At 41.3% G+C, this 11,551-nt stretch overlaps 2 long non-coding RNA genes and 1 pseudogene across 3 annotated transcripts; 2 read left to right on the forward strand and 1 right to left on the reverse strand.

Annotated features, from left to right (window-relative positions):
* Positions 1 to 1,674: 1,674 nt before the first annotated feature.
* On the forward strand, positions 1,675 to 3,389 carry LOC129599463 (uncharacterized). Of its 2 annotated transcripts, none has more exons than XR_008691917.1 (3): positions 1,675 to 1,886; positions 2,639 to 2,922; positions 3,139 to 3,389. It is a non-coding gene; the product is annotated as an uncharacterized LOC129599463 (long non-coding RNA). The 2 variants fall into 2 exon arrangements; XR_008691916.1 differs by having other exon boundaries at positions 1,676 to 1,886; positions 2,639 to 2,948.
* A 3,399-nt stretch (positions 3,390 to 6,788) lies between these two features.
* On the forward strand, positions 6,789 to 8,951 carry LOC129599464 (3-hydroxyanthranilate 3,4-dioxygenase-like; annotated as a pseudogene).
* Positions 8,952 to 9,072: 121 nt separating this feature from the next.
* LOC129599479 (uncharacterized) lies at positions 9,073 to 10,083 on the reverse strand. Its single transcript, XR_008691919.1, has 3 exons — positions 10,036 to 10,083; positions 9,332 to 9,649; positions 9,073 to 9,128 (listed from the first exon to the last, which is right to left on the reverse strand). It is a non-coding gene; the product is annotated as an uncharacterized LOC129599479 (long non-coding RNA).
* Positions 10,084 to 11,551: the final 1,468 nt, after the last annotated feature.

Below are 11,551 nucleotides of genomic sequence, written 5' to 3' on the forward strand. Positions count from 1 at the left end.
TAAGTTATACGGTTTTTGCTACAAGTGATAATAGGCTCACGCGATAATAAAAATTTTGGAGTAGCTCTCCCGTCAGTGCTTTATACAAAATGGACGAGATGAATGAGATTCGTGATCTCTCGAGGATAAACACAGATCGTTCCGCCATCCAAATCAGCAAGAATGCATGTTTTGTAACAGTTTCTAGAGTGTCTCAGGTTCATCTGCACGCTATGTCGTGCCTATTCATTAGTGATTGTTCATTCATTAATGATTCCCAGTATCTTCGATGTGGTTGAGCGAAGCACATAATTTTTATTCACTTCTGCTTGTTTCACGGTCGCTTTTGCATAATACACGTGAGCTCGCTACCTGCTAGAATTTATCGAGCTTTGTACGCACATTAACTGCTATAATACTTTGTATATGTATGTAAAGCCAGTTGACCAAAATCCTTTTTCTGAGCCATCGAGAGACAAAAGAACTTTGTGGAATAAGTAGTTTTGCATTTGGCATTCTTGATAGCATATGCAATACCCAGCTGCAGTCATAACTGTATACCTACAGATAGAATGCTCCAGATACGTGACTGTATAAGACTTCGTATGAGGGTCTGGACACTTCGTCCAAGCTAATGTTTGTGATACTGTCAGCTGCTATATTTTTAGCGCGTGAAAGATGCATATTTCAAGAATAATAAGTTATGATATAACGTGGAGCTACCTCGTCCTAGGTAACTTGGAGGTAATTAGGAGATACATCCATCACATTTGATGTTGATGCCCTTTAATGTGTTATTTTTTACCAAATTAACCGGCGAAAACTGAAAAAAGTGAAAAGGGGTTTCCAACGTTCCTAATTCCGTTCTCACTTAGAATTCCGAAATCCACTTTTTCCACTTTTTTATGTAATCAACTTTTCGCGCTTGTGCTGAAATTTGTACAAATGTCCCAACGTTTCAACGCTCATGTTGCTCTCATTCATGTTGCTCTCATTATTCAGCTTCGCTATAACCGCAACATTCATGTTGCTCTCATTATTCAGCTTAGCTATAACCGCATCGCTTACCACCGCATCTTACCACCGCATGTTTACTACAACCGCATCGCTTTCCTAATACGTATTATTTTATTACGTAAATGTCACTAAATTATGGCCACAAGTGGTAATATACTACCGTAGTAACAAATACGCTGCATAACAACCGTTAATTCCTCGAACGCTTTTGTGGACAGTCAAGGTGCAGAATGTTGGTACGGACTGGTATCTGCGTTAGTTTCAATGAAAGAAATACAGTATGTAAATTGAACGAATCACACGACCGATCGAAAACTGTAACATACCACCAAAATGCAACGTACAATGTGCACACATAGATAAACAAGTTTATTCCGATTGTTATGCCTTGAAAATCACTCGAAACCAGCATGCGCCAGGCGTATCTGCTTGTCCAGGCCGAATTTCGGCTTACCAAAGGTGCAGCCTGTATGTACTTTTAACGGCACTTGTGACTTGATTGTGCGTTTGTGTTGAAGACTTGGATACGCAAATGTGAAACCATAATGACTTATCGTATCTCACAATGATATCAGCTGCCGTACCTACGTTTATTGTGTTCGAACTCAAATCACATCATGATTACCTCATCGCTTTTCTTTGCATTACAGTTTCTAGAGGGCTGTTTGCTCGAGATTCACGGAGCAGCGGCTGTATATAAACCGCCGGTAATAAAAAATGCCAGTATGTAGATTTGCGCTTTTGTGCTGGTGAGGCAACTTGTGCTGTCACACTTGTTAAGTCAGCAATCGCATTTTTATCTCTGATACTCCAGAAATTCGGATGCCGCTTGGCCTATTCGATCACAGATTCACGAGAGCAACTGCTTCGTTTTCAGTCTCGTCTTTCAGGTTAGTTCTAAGAATTCGTTCTTGAAATCTTAAGGATACAACTGATTTTTTGCTCTGAAACCGTAGACCAAGCAGACTGACTGCAGTGACGCAGTCATACTGAGGTCACCTTCCATGACGCATCTCATAAATACATGTCGGGTGGCCAAAACTTAGATTTCGAAGCCTTTGCAACTGGTCGGCCCTACATTCGGACAAATTCTAACTTTATATTTTTACAGGCATATTATTTATTGCTAGTCCACTAAACTCCCATGGTGTTTACGTTTATTTTAAAAAAAGTACATAATCAGCCAGTCGCAGCGCCCTCCACTACACTGGAAATGTTAAGAACAAAACTACAGTAAACTCTGTGAGATTGAACAACTGTGAAAAGTAGAACACCCTCGTATATTGAACGCCCAGTAAGGAACCGCCGCACCTCGTTAACTGCAAATGTTACTGCGAATATTGAAAAGTTGCTTACATTGAACACTTTTTAAGGAACCGAAGTAGGTGTTCAGATTACACAGGTTTTACTGTACCAAAATAATTAGAGGTTTAGTCAGATTTCAACTAAAATGTACTAATTTTTTTGTGCGCTAGTTATTGCTATTTCGCGGACTGGCTAAACCTCATATGTCATTGGGACTACTATGGTTCAGTTCTTTGATTTTTGGGCAAAATATTCAGAATACAAGTTACAATAAACTCTGTCAGGGTACGATTTTTCTTTGTGTTAATCTTATAACGAAACCACTACATATGTTCAGGCAGTGGATAGGATGTCGTCATCAAGAATATGGATCGCCGTAGTTATAATGGCCATGTTGCTGACGGTTTCACCACCAACAGAGGCTGGACCGGCAGCGTACGGGATCTGCCAGGCCGGATGCGCTGCTGTCGCGGTAGCGTGCTACGCAGCGGGAGGCGCCGTGTTCGGCACAGTGACGGCCGGTGTCGGTATCCCGGCCGCCATTGTGGCTTGTAACAGCGCGTTCGGGACGTGTCAGGCAGCGTGCTGGGCAGCTCTGCTCGCTCCTACACCGTAGTCCGGGTAAATCCCAGTTGTCAAGTGCTATGGTAAGACGTTGTACCTTGCTGACCATTGCCCTTGACAACTGGGGTGGACGAAGCATCGACCCAAGTTGTCAAAGAGCGTGGAGGCGATAATTTCGGTTTTACTTTTGTGCTTTAATCGTCAATGCTTACCATAAGTTCATCAGTTATTTGGCCTACAATTCTCAAGGTCAATCGTTTTTCTTTGTTATAGGTATATCGTTATCAGAGTGATCCGTCTGCAGTTCCAAATGTTCGCGGTGATTAAAATGAGCAAGTGCGTCATAATACTTTGATAATTTTGTTTAAACCACTGATTTGGTCTACTGTCATGCTATTTATTCCTGTATTGGAATTTTGTAGCAATTTATCGAGCACATGCAAACTGTTTAGTATCAAAAATTTTGTGTTTTAAATTTGTTAGCCATGGCACAATAATTAAAACTAAACATTAACCTGTGATAACGAAGCACGATTCGCATTTCGCACTTAATCTGGCAGCGGTTGTGGCTTTGTCATAAAACGACAAACAGACCGTCAATAATACTTTGATATAATTTTCAGTTTTTGCTGATAGACATGTCACCAAACTGCCTGTAGCTGTGTTTTGCCTGGATTGGATATGTTTAACACATAATATTCTGAAGTACAGTAAGAGTCAATTTTTGTGAATGCTGTGTTATATATATCCTGTAAGCAATTCGGCCGTTATGCATACTTATTATACGAGTATTGCTGTTATTTCTGTACTGAAGTACCTATTATCTTGGCATGTTTAGTGGCAGTGAAGAGGTTGGCAGTGAAGAATCATTATCATTTCGATACTAGCTTCATTATGTTATGGTTGTTTACAGCACTCGCTTATCAAGTCATAAAGTTTTCGAGATTGATGTTGTGTAGACAGAATTAACATTAAGTAACTTATCAAGATAAAATTAAGAATAACAACAGTCATAAGAATAAGTTCTACTAAATTCGGATACTTGTTTTCACGATTTGTCTGGGTCGAGCACAGAATGTAAAAACAAATTAGCTGCATAATTTATTGTCATAATTGAATTACGAATACAAACCGACAGAAGTGCGAGGTACCTACGCAAATATGTACGAGTATCAAAGATCAGTAAAATTTTATTGTTTCAAGTTTTCAACAACACCACAAGAGTTTCCGAATTGCTTTCTGCACAGCAGGCAACGTCGAATGATATATAAGGGGATTGAAAACACAGCTTAGGTACTGCAAGCACACTACAACAGCGTAGAGGGTACCGTTCGAGTAATTCGTGAACTCCAGGACCAAGTAGTAAATCATTGGTGGAATGTAGCTTAGAAAAACACATAGAGCCAGTAGTCCAAACAGCTGGTACATTTTGAAGTCATCATCCGTGAGCTGCAGGCGGGTTTAAGAGGCACCAGATGCTGTATATTTCGATGCGCAGGCACGTTTTGGTGTTGTTCACCAGAGTGAGCTGCAAAAGTACAGTCGGGAAATAGGTTTTAAAGTTATTTTTTCCCAAGCAAGAAATCGCTTACCACAGGATTGGTACTTTAGAGCTGAAAGTGTTACTGCGCGTAATTCAATAAAGCAAAAGCCACTAGTTGCGAACAAAATACTGCTTTGTTTTTCCCCAAAACGAGATTCTGTGGTAATCGTGTTATTCGAAAGCGGCTTCGAATATCAAAGTGCTGTACCTGTTTACTGCGGACAACTTACAATTTGTTGGTGATGTATTCCTTGCCACAGGGACACGTTTTTTTAACGACCGGTGTGAGATTTTGCGGAATATGATCAGATAACTACATATGATGAAAATCGGTGGCAAATCGAAGCCAATCACTTCAATGACCTTTGAATAGGCTGACTGAGCAGAAAAGTTTACAGAACAAGGCAAGGTCATCGTGTTATACCACAGCGCGTCCATGAAAACATATGGTGTGAGGAGCGCCAACAGGAATAACCACATTGACACACACAGTATCAGTGACAAGCGCACCGATCGCACATTCCGATAGTAAACGGGAGTAAACAGAGACAACAGCCGGTCGATACTGATTAGCATCACCGTATAACCCGTGCCAACAAAGAAATATTTGTCAATGACGGCAAAATAAGGGCAATATGCTGGATCAGACTGCGGTAACAAAGTAAACCATACAAAACCGGACATACTGAAAACAACCAACCCGAGATCGCAAATGGATACATTCAGCAATAAGTACGTGAACGGATTGCGGACCGCGGCAAACCGGATGAAAACAGAAATAAATACCAGATTGTATGCAATAGTGCACAAACCTATTACGGCCACCACGGTTACGAATGTATACGGGATTGGTTCAGGAGCGTTAGTATTGTTAAATGGGCTCCGAATTTCGAAGAGGTTAAAGGAATCACGAACTGAGTTATTCATTTTTTGATCGCCGTTTTACAAGAATTAGCGCAAACTCGTAATCCAGCGTCGAAGCCTCGGGTTGAAAGAATGGTTTTCACTTTTCCTTGCACTTGGTTTCATCAACCATAGATAGCTTCACTAGTGAAAAAAAATGCACGAATGGTAAACATCGACACACGATACTACTGCGCTTCCTGGTATTCCTGATGCCCTCCATCACAGTAAGAAACTAATGCAACATTGGCTGCAGCTCCATACGACACTATATTGTATTTCCACGGTTCGTGACTTCAAAAACGGGATGATATCAAGTGGAATCGAATCCCGTTTTAGCGGCACAGACATCACGTTTGCACTGAACTTGAGCGATCCCACGATACGAATGCTGCGTGGATTCTGTCTTGTTTCTTGCCGAGTTGGCGATTTTGTATGAAACACTTGACGTTGGAGATGAGAGTGACGTTGATGGGATTCTCATATCCGTAAATCTGGGGACTACTCGAAACGCTGTCATGAAGATATTGAAACGCAAAGTTGATTAATACACAAGTCATAAGTACTTATCGTTAATTACGAGGCAATGAGAACGGCGTGCAAGCAGTTTTGGCTGTTGATTGGCGACTGTCTAACAAGGGACGTTAGCATTACGGGGTACCTGGGTACGTTAGCATCCGTTGATTTCGCTTCGAAATTCAGCCTTCTTATGCCGCAAAATTTTTTATGACAAGGCAGAGCGCAAACCCAAAGGTACCGGTAAGAAAGGCTCGGTCCTTCTTGCATTCTTGATTTTTATGTGCTGTCCTTCATTGATTTACGAAACAACCGGCCAGTATTTTGGCGCTTTCCCTGTTTATTTTCTCGTTTATTATTGCTTAACATATTTCCGATGATGCGTTTTGATCTGATTCTGTCAGAATTTTAGGTGGTCAGTGTAGGATAGACAAGAGCCTTGTGTTGCAACGATTTGTATGACGTTGCTGGTATCCAGAATTTCACAGTTGAGTCGGGTTGACAAGACTGAGTCCACTACGTTCTGGAGACTTCCCATTTTCCTATACGTAAGGTTAGATTTCACGCTCCAGTGGAGAAGTGTCGTAGGAGCTTTTGCTTCTAACAAAATTTTAATAGCAAACGGGCACGCAGAGCAAAGGGCCAAAGGATGTTATGGTTGTTAACATTAATTTTACACCCGAAGGATGTAAAATTACGGTTATCTTACAGATAGATCGTGCTTGGATGCGTGTGGAAAGCTTTGCATGCATGCAAATGCATGCTCTGTAGAGCACAGTTGGTGCCCAGGAGGTTTGGAAACCTGAAAAGTGTAAACATCCTTGTTTTTGCACATTTCTTGTCCTTCGCCTTTCGGCACTTTTAATTTTTAAACGGTACAGTTTACACTGCTAATTCTGCTGTTGCACCGGTACTGGGAATTAATTCTGTTGTTGTTATTGCACCGGTACCGGGTACGAACAGGAACCAAGCCACAGCAGGTATTTATTATTAAAACTTACTGCAGTACAGTTACGCTACACGGCAACACGCTTACATTCTACAAGCTATAGTAGAACTTCCAAGTCGATTACGAGTACAAGTACAAAGACTTATTTGCTACCGGTAATACTGGCGCTGATGTTTGCTTGTTACCGTGTTATTGCAATCTGTATTAAAGCATACAGTCCGGAATGTACGAGTATTGTGATTCTACGAATGTTGCGCGGTGCAGTAATTGCACCGCAGTTGACGATAAATACCGATGTGCGGTATACGTTACGTATATTACATAATAGAAGAATGATTCAAGTGTCTATAGAACGGCTCTACTTGTAAAGTACTTACTGTATTTGCCGTTACAGGCTACAATCATAAGGTTTTCCATGTGTAATACAGAGTACAATTTCTCAAACTGACAATAATCGTTGATCTTTAATCGCTACATTTCATCGCGATGGTCAGTGCGATACTTTAAAGATCTCTCAGTGCTATTACTGTGCATCCCAGCACAATTTTTGTGCGTGATTTAAGTTATTTTGTTTCCCATATAAATTTTACTTCATATCTATACCGTCTCGTTTGTGCTGGTTTGTGAAAAGCTGCAGTGTTCCATAAGGTTCAAGGTCTCGCACAGAAACACGGCAATGACGGATTCGGAACAAGGCTCTTACAACGATATTGGCGTATGGTTAGAGAAAAGTAAGGACCAATTTCATCCACCGGTTTGTAACAAACTAATGCACGGTCCTGATGGCCAGTTATTCGTGATGTACGTTGGCGGACCAAATCAGCGCAAGGATTTTCACATGGAAGAAGGTACTGGAACTACTCGTATTTTACTGACAATATTATGAGGCAATTCTGCACATTTTAAAATACCTCGTAATTCCAATCGGTTCACAGCGAGCAGTTATGTAGACGTAATTTGATGTGCTTTGTACAGTATTGTTTTACCATTAATTGTCGATAAAGTTTAACTTTGGTCAATAATGATAATGTGGTAGCTTTGGCCTTTGCTTTAATGGTAACTAGCAAAGAAAGGCAGAAACGCAATCTTCACTCTTCATGCAGGTGAGGAACTGTTTACATGGTGAAAGGCGATATGACTTTGCGAGTCCTGGAACGAGGCACAATGCGCGACATAGTTATCAAAGAAGGCGAAATCTTCCTCCTTCCTAGCCGCATTCCACACAGTCCACAGCGTTTCCCCGACACAGTGGGATTGGTGATCGAGCGTCAACGTCTTCCGGTTGAAAAAGACTGTCTTCGCTATTTTATGGACAACTCCGTCCTTCCATTATGGGAACGCTGGATCCAGTGTACCAATCTCGGAACGCAGATTGCCGAGCTGATCAAAGAGTATTTTGCTTCACCAGAACACCGCACCGGCAAACCGACCAGCTCCGAACACTTCACTCCGCCGCCTTACATTCCGGATTCGGAAAGGCGACTTGGCGATCCGTTCGTTCTGAACCAGTGGCTGGAAGAGAATGCGGAGAGAATTGAGAAACAGCGCGTTGTCAGTATTTTGACCATGATTATCAGTCAAAGGTAGTCGTTGTCGGCGGAACAGACGCCACTGACTTCGCAGCCAATCAGAACGCGGAACGGTGGATTTGGCAGGTAGGGTAACCTTTTGTTAAGTGACCAATGGAGAATGTTATTCTTAAAAGTTTTCAAATAAAAGTTTCATTTGGCGCTTTTATTTATTCAGATACGAGGAAGTGCGAACCTGCAGTACGATTTATCAGCCAATGGTGATGAATATTTTCTGCAAATGAATAGCTCATTTCTGATCAAGAAAGGCCAGAGTTTCGTTTGAAACCGAGACAGGAAGAGGACGAGCGAAGCTACAGTTTGGTAGTGGAAATGGATCCTAAGCAAGGTCGCTGGGGCCACCAGATTCTGTGAATCAGAAGTAGCCATTGGCGCTCAAAGTAGTAAATGGCTAAACTAAATGCAACATACTACTACTCTTTTCCCCCTTTTTTTCCTTATTTAAAGTCGTTCAATACCGCATTGCGATCACAAGTTGCTCCAAAATTACTGTGAGTAAAATGCTGTAAATCTTTACCACATATGCTCTGTCATATTATTTGATTTTATTTTGTCACTGCTTGACCCAAGGAAACCGATTTCTGGACACCGCTCATTTTATGTCATTTCAATAAACTGGCATTCGTAATTCGTATTAGGACCAAGCGAGCGACAACGGAATACAAAATCAATATCGACGAAAATAAACTCCAAAATTGTAGTTTACTCGCTTATGCTGGAACTGTAGGCGAAATTCTTGGAAGATTAATACCTGCAACAAAAGCTGCAAACAAAAATTAACATGCTTGCTTGAATCGTAAGTTAAATTGACCCCTATGCTTCCGCTAAGCAAGTACCAATGCACCAGAAAACCACTGCTCGTACAAAATCAGGGACTAAATACCAAAAATATCGCTCTTCAGCTACTGGGTCAACGTTAATTTCCCAGTTGTCAAGAGCAACAGTCAGCCAAGTACAACGTCTTACCATGTCACTTGACAACTGGGGATTAAGCCGACTACGCCACTACGGGATAGGAATGAAAAGCGCTGCCCAGCACGCTGCCTGACACGTCCCGAACGCGCTGTTACAGGCCACAATGGCGGCCGGGATGCCGACACCGGCCGTCACGGTGCCGAAAACGGCACCTCCCGCTGCGTAGCACGCTACCACGACAGCAGCGCATCCGGCCTGGCAGATCCCGTACGCTGCTGGTCCAGCTTCGATTGGTGGTGGCCCTGCCAACAGCATGGCCATCATAACGATGGCGCTCCAGATTCTCGCGGGATGCATCTTATTGGGGACCTAAAATTATGGTTTCGTAACGTTAGTTGCTTCACAATCCGTTGCAACAAGTGCCAATTCTCGAAGTTGACGGTGACGCTTCCAAATTCTTAAACATAATTATTGTACCAGCAAATCATAGGAGCGGACATACTCCTCAATTTTGTAAGTAATGATTAAGTTAAAAAACATAGCAGTAACTGGAAAAGCGAAAAACGTGCATGTTCATAAGTCGCTGGTGCTGCCTGGGTCGTCAAATCAATAAGCAAGAAAATGCGTCATTGACTGGCGACCAGAATGATAGTACAGAATGCATAGCATGACTTCATTCTATGCATTCTGTACGAACGAATTGGGAGCTACCGTTTTAACTTTTAAAAATTTGGGTAAATACGTTTACCACCAACCTGGAAATGAGATACTTGGAAAGGAATAGTCAATCTGAAGGCGCTTCCTAACGCCAACAGATATTCGAAACCCGAATGAAAAGATCAAAATACGGCTACGGTTTTGTAAAAAAGAAGTTTAAATACTGACACCACAACAGTGACAAGTGACAATGTATACGTAGCACACGTTCCCGTCATTTGTGCGGTGTGGCATTGAAAAAGCTGCATTCTTCTGCTTGTTATCGGCGAATGACGCACTGTATAATTATGCAATCGCCACACGGTGGGGACTTGAGCCGGCACTTGTGACATTTCGTAAAAAAATACTACGCAAACAAAAACTGCGATTTTTGGTTTCACTTTTCAACGCAATGATGCCAATGAACTGAGGCGCAGGCAGCTGATATCACTGCACGATGGTGATAAAAGTTTAGTTTTCATTGTTCTAAATTATACCAACACAGACAGGATGCTCAACGCATACAAATCACATTAAAATCAGTGCCTGTGGGTTGTAACCGTATCACATACTTATGGTTAGAAGTTAGCATTTACAATTACTTACCCACAAAACGGGTACATACCGGGTACGGCTGAGATACTGAACAGCTAGTCCTAACTTCCTACCGTCTGAACGCATGCCGGTTTCAGTGATTATGATTGAGTTTTCAAGGGCGCAGAAAATTTTCATGCTGACAAGCGCAGACATACGCATTTAATTACTTAAGCGCGGCACTTCGATAATTTATGAAAAATGTCTTATGACCCTACTTTACCAACCGGTGTTTTGGTTGTTTCCTTTCTTAATCTCCATATAACCGCTTAAATAATTATTGTATTTACAAACATTTGTGTGCCCAATCCTGAGTACATTAAACTTTAACTTTAAGTGCTCCTGAGCACAGGTATGTATCTGTATGTCTTTGCATATATTTACTTTCGAAACGTGCTATCACGCCGTAAATTACAAAACCCTGTTAGAGACCACAAAGGCACAAACGTACAGAATTATAAACAGTTATAATATTGTACAGTCCGATTGCTAACCCGTAACAAAACAATAAAATTTAATTTTAGGAATTAGATATGGCACTTCGTGTTTCTACATCGTCATCAGCACTGGGCGGTTTGAGGATCATTCGTGATAATTCTATCGACGTAACAAAAGCACATAAAACAATGGGTCCCACTATGACACCTTCGATTCCCATTGTCATCAATCCACCGGCCACACTGAGGCCGAATAAATAAGGATGGGCTCTACAAAAAAATCAGTCAAAAACTGCATTAATTCAATCAGTCAAATAGGTGAAATTATTTGGTTATTCGAATATTAGTACGTAATTAGCACACAAGTACGTAACCTACCGTAAATATTTTGAAAATAATTTTTATCAACGAAATAATTTGAATCACCTAAGCATGCACTGACAGAGGAAATATGTAGTATACAAATGATTGTATAAATAGAAAAACTTCCTTACGTTTTAACTTCTTTGTACATCACTTCGTCCACAAACGTAGTCGGTATATA

The sequence above is a fragment of the Paramacrobiotus metropolitanus genome, unplaced genomic scaffold, assembly GCF_019649055.1.
Source record: "Paramacrobiotus metropolitanus isolate TYO unplaced genomic scaffold, Prichtersi_v1.0 Parri_scaffold0000146, whole genome shotgun sequence".
NCBI lineage: Eukaryota > Metazoa > Tardigrada > Eutardigrada > Parachela > Macrobiotidae > Paramacrobiotus > Paramacrobiotus metropolitanus.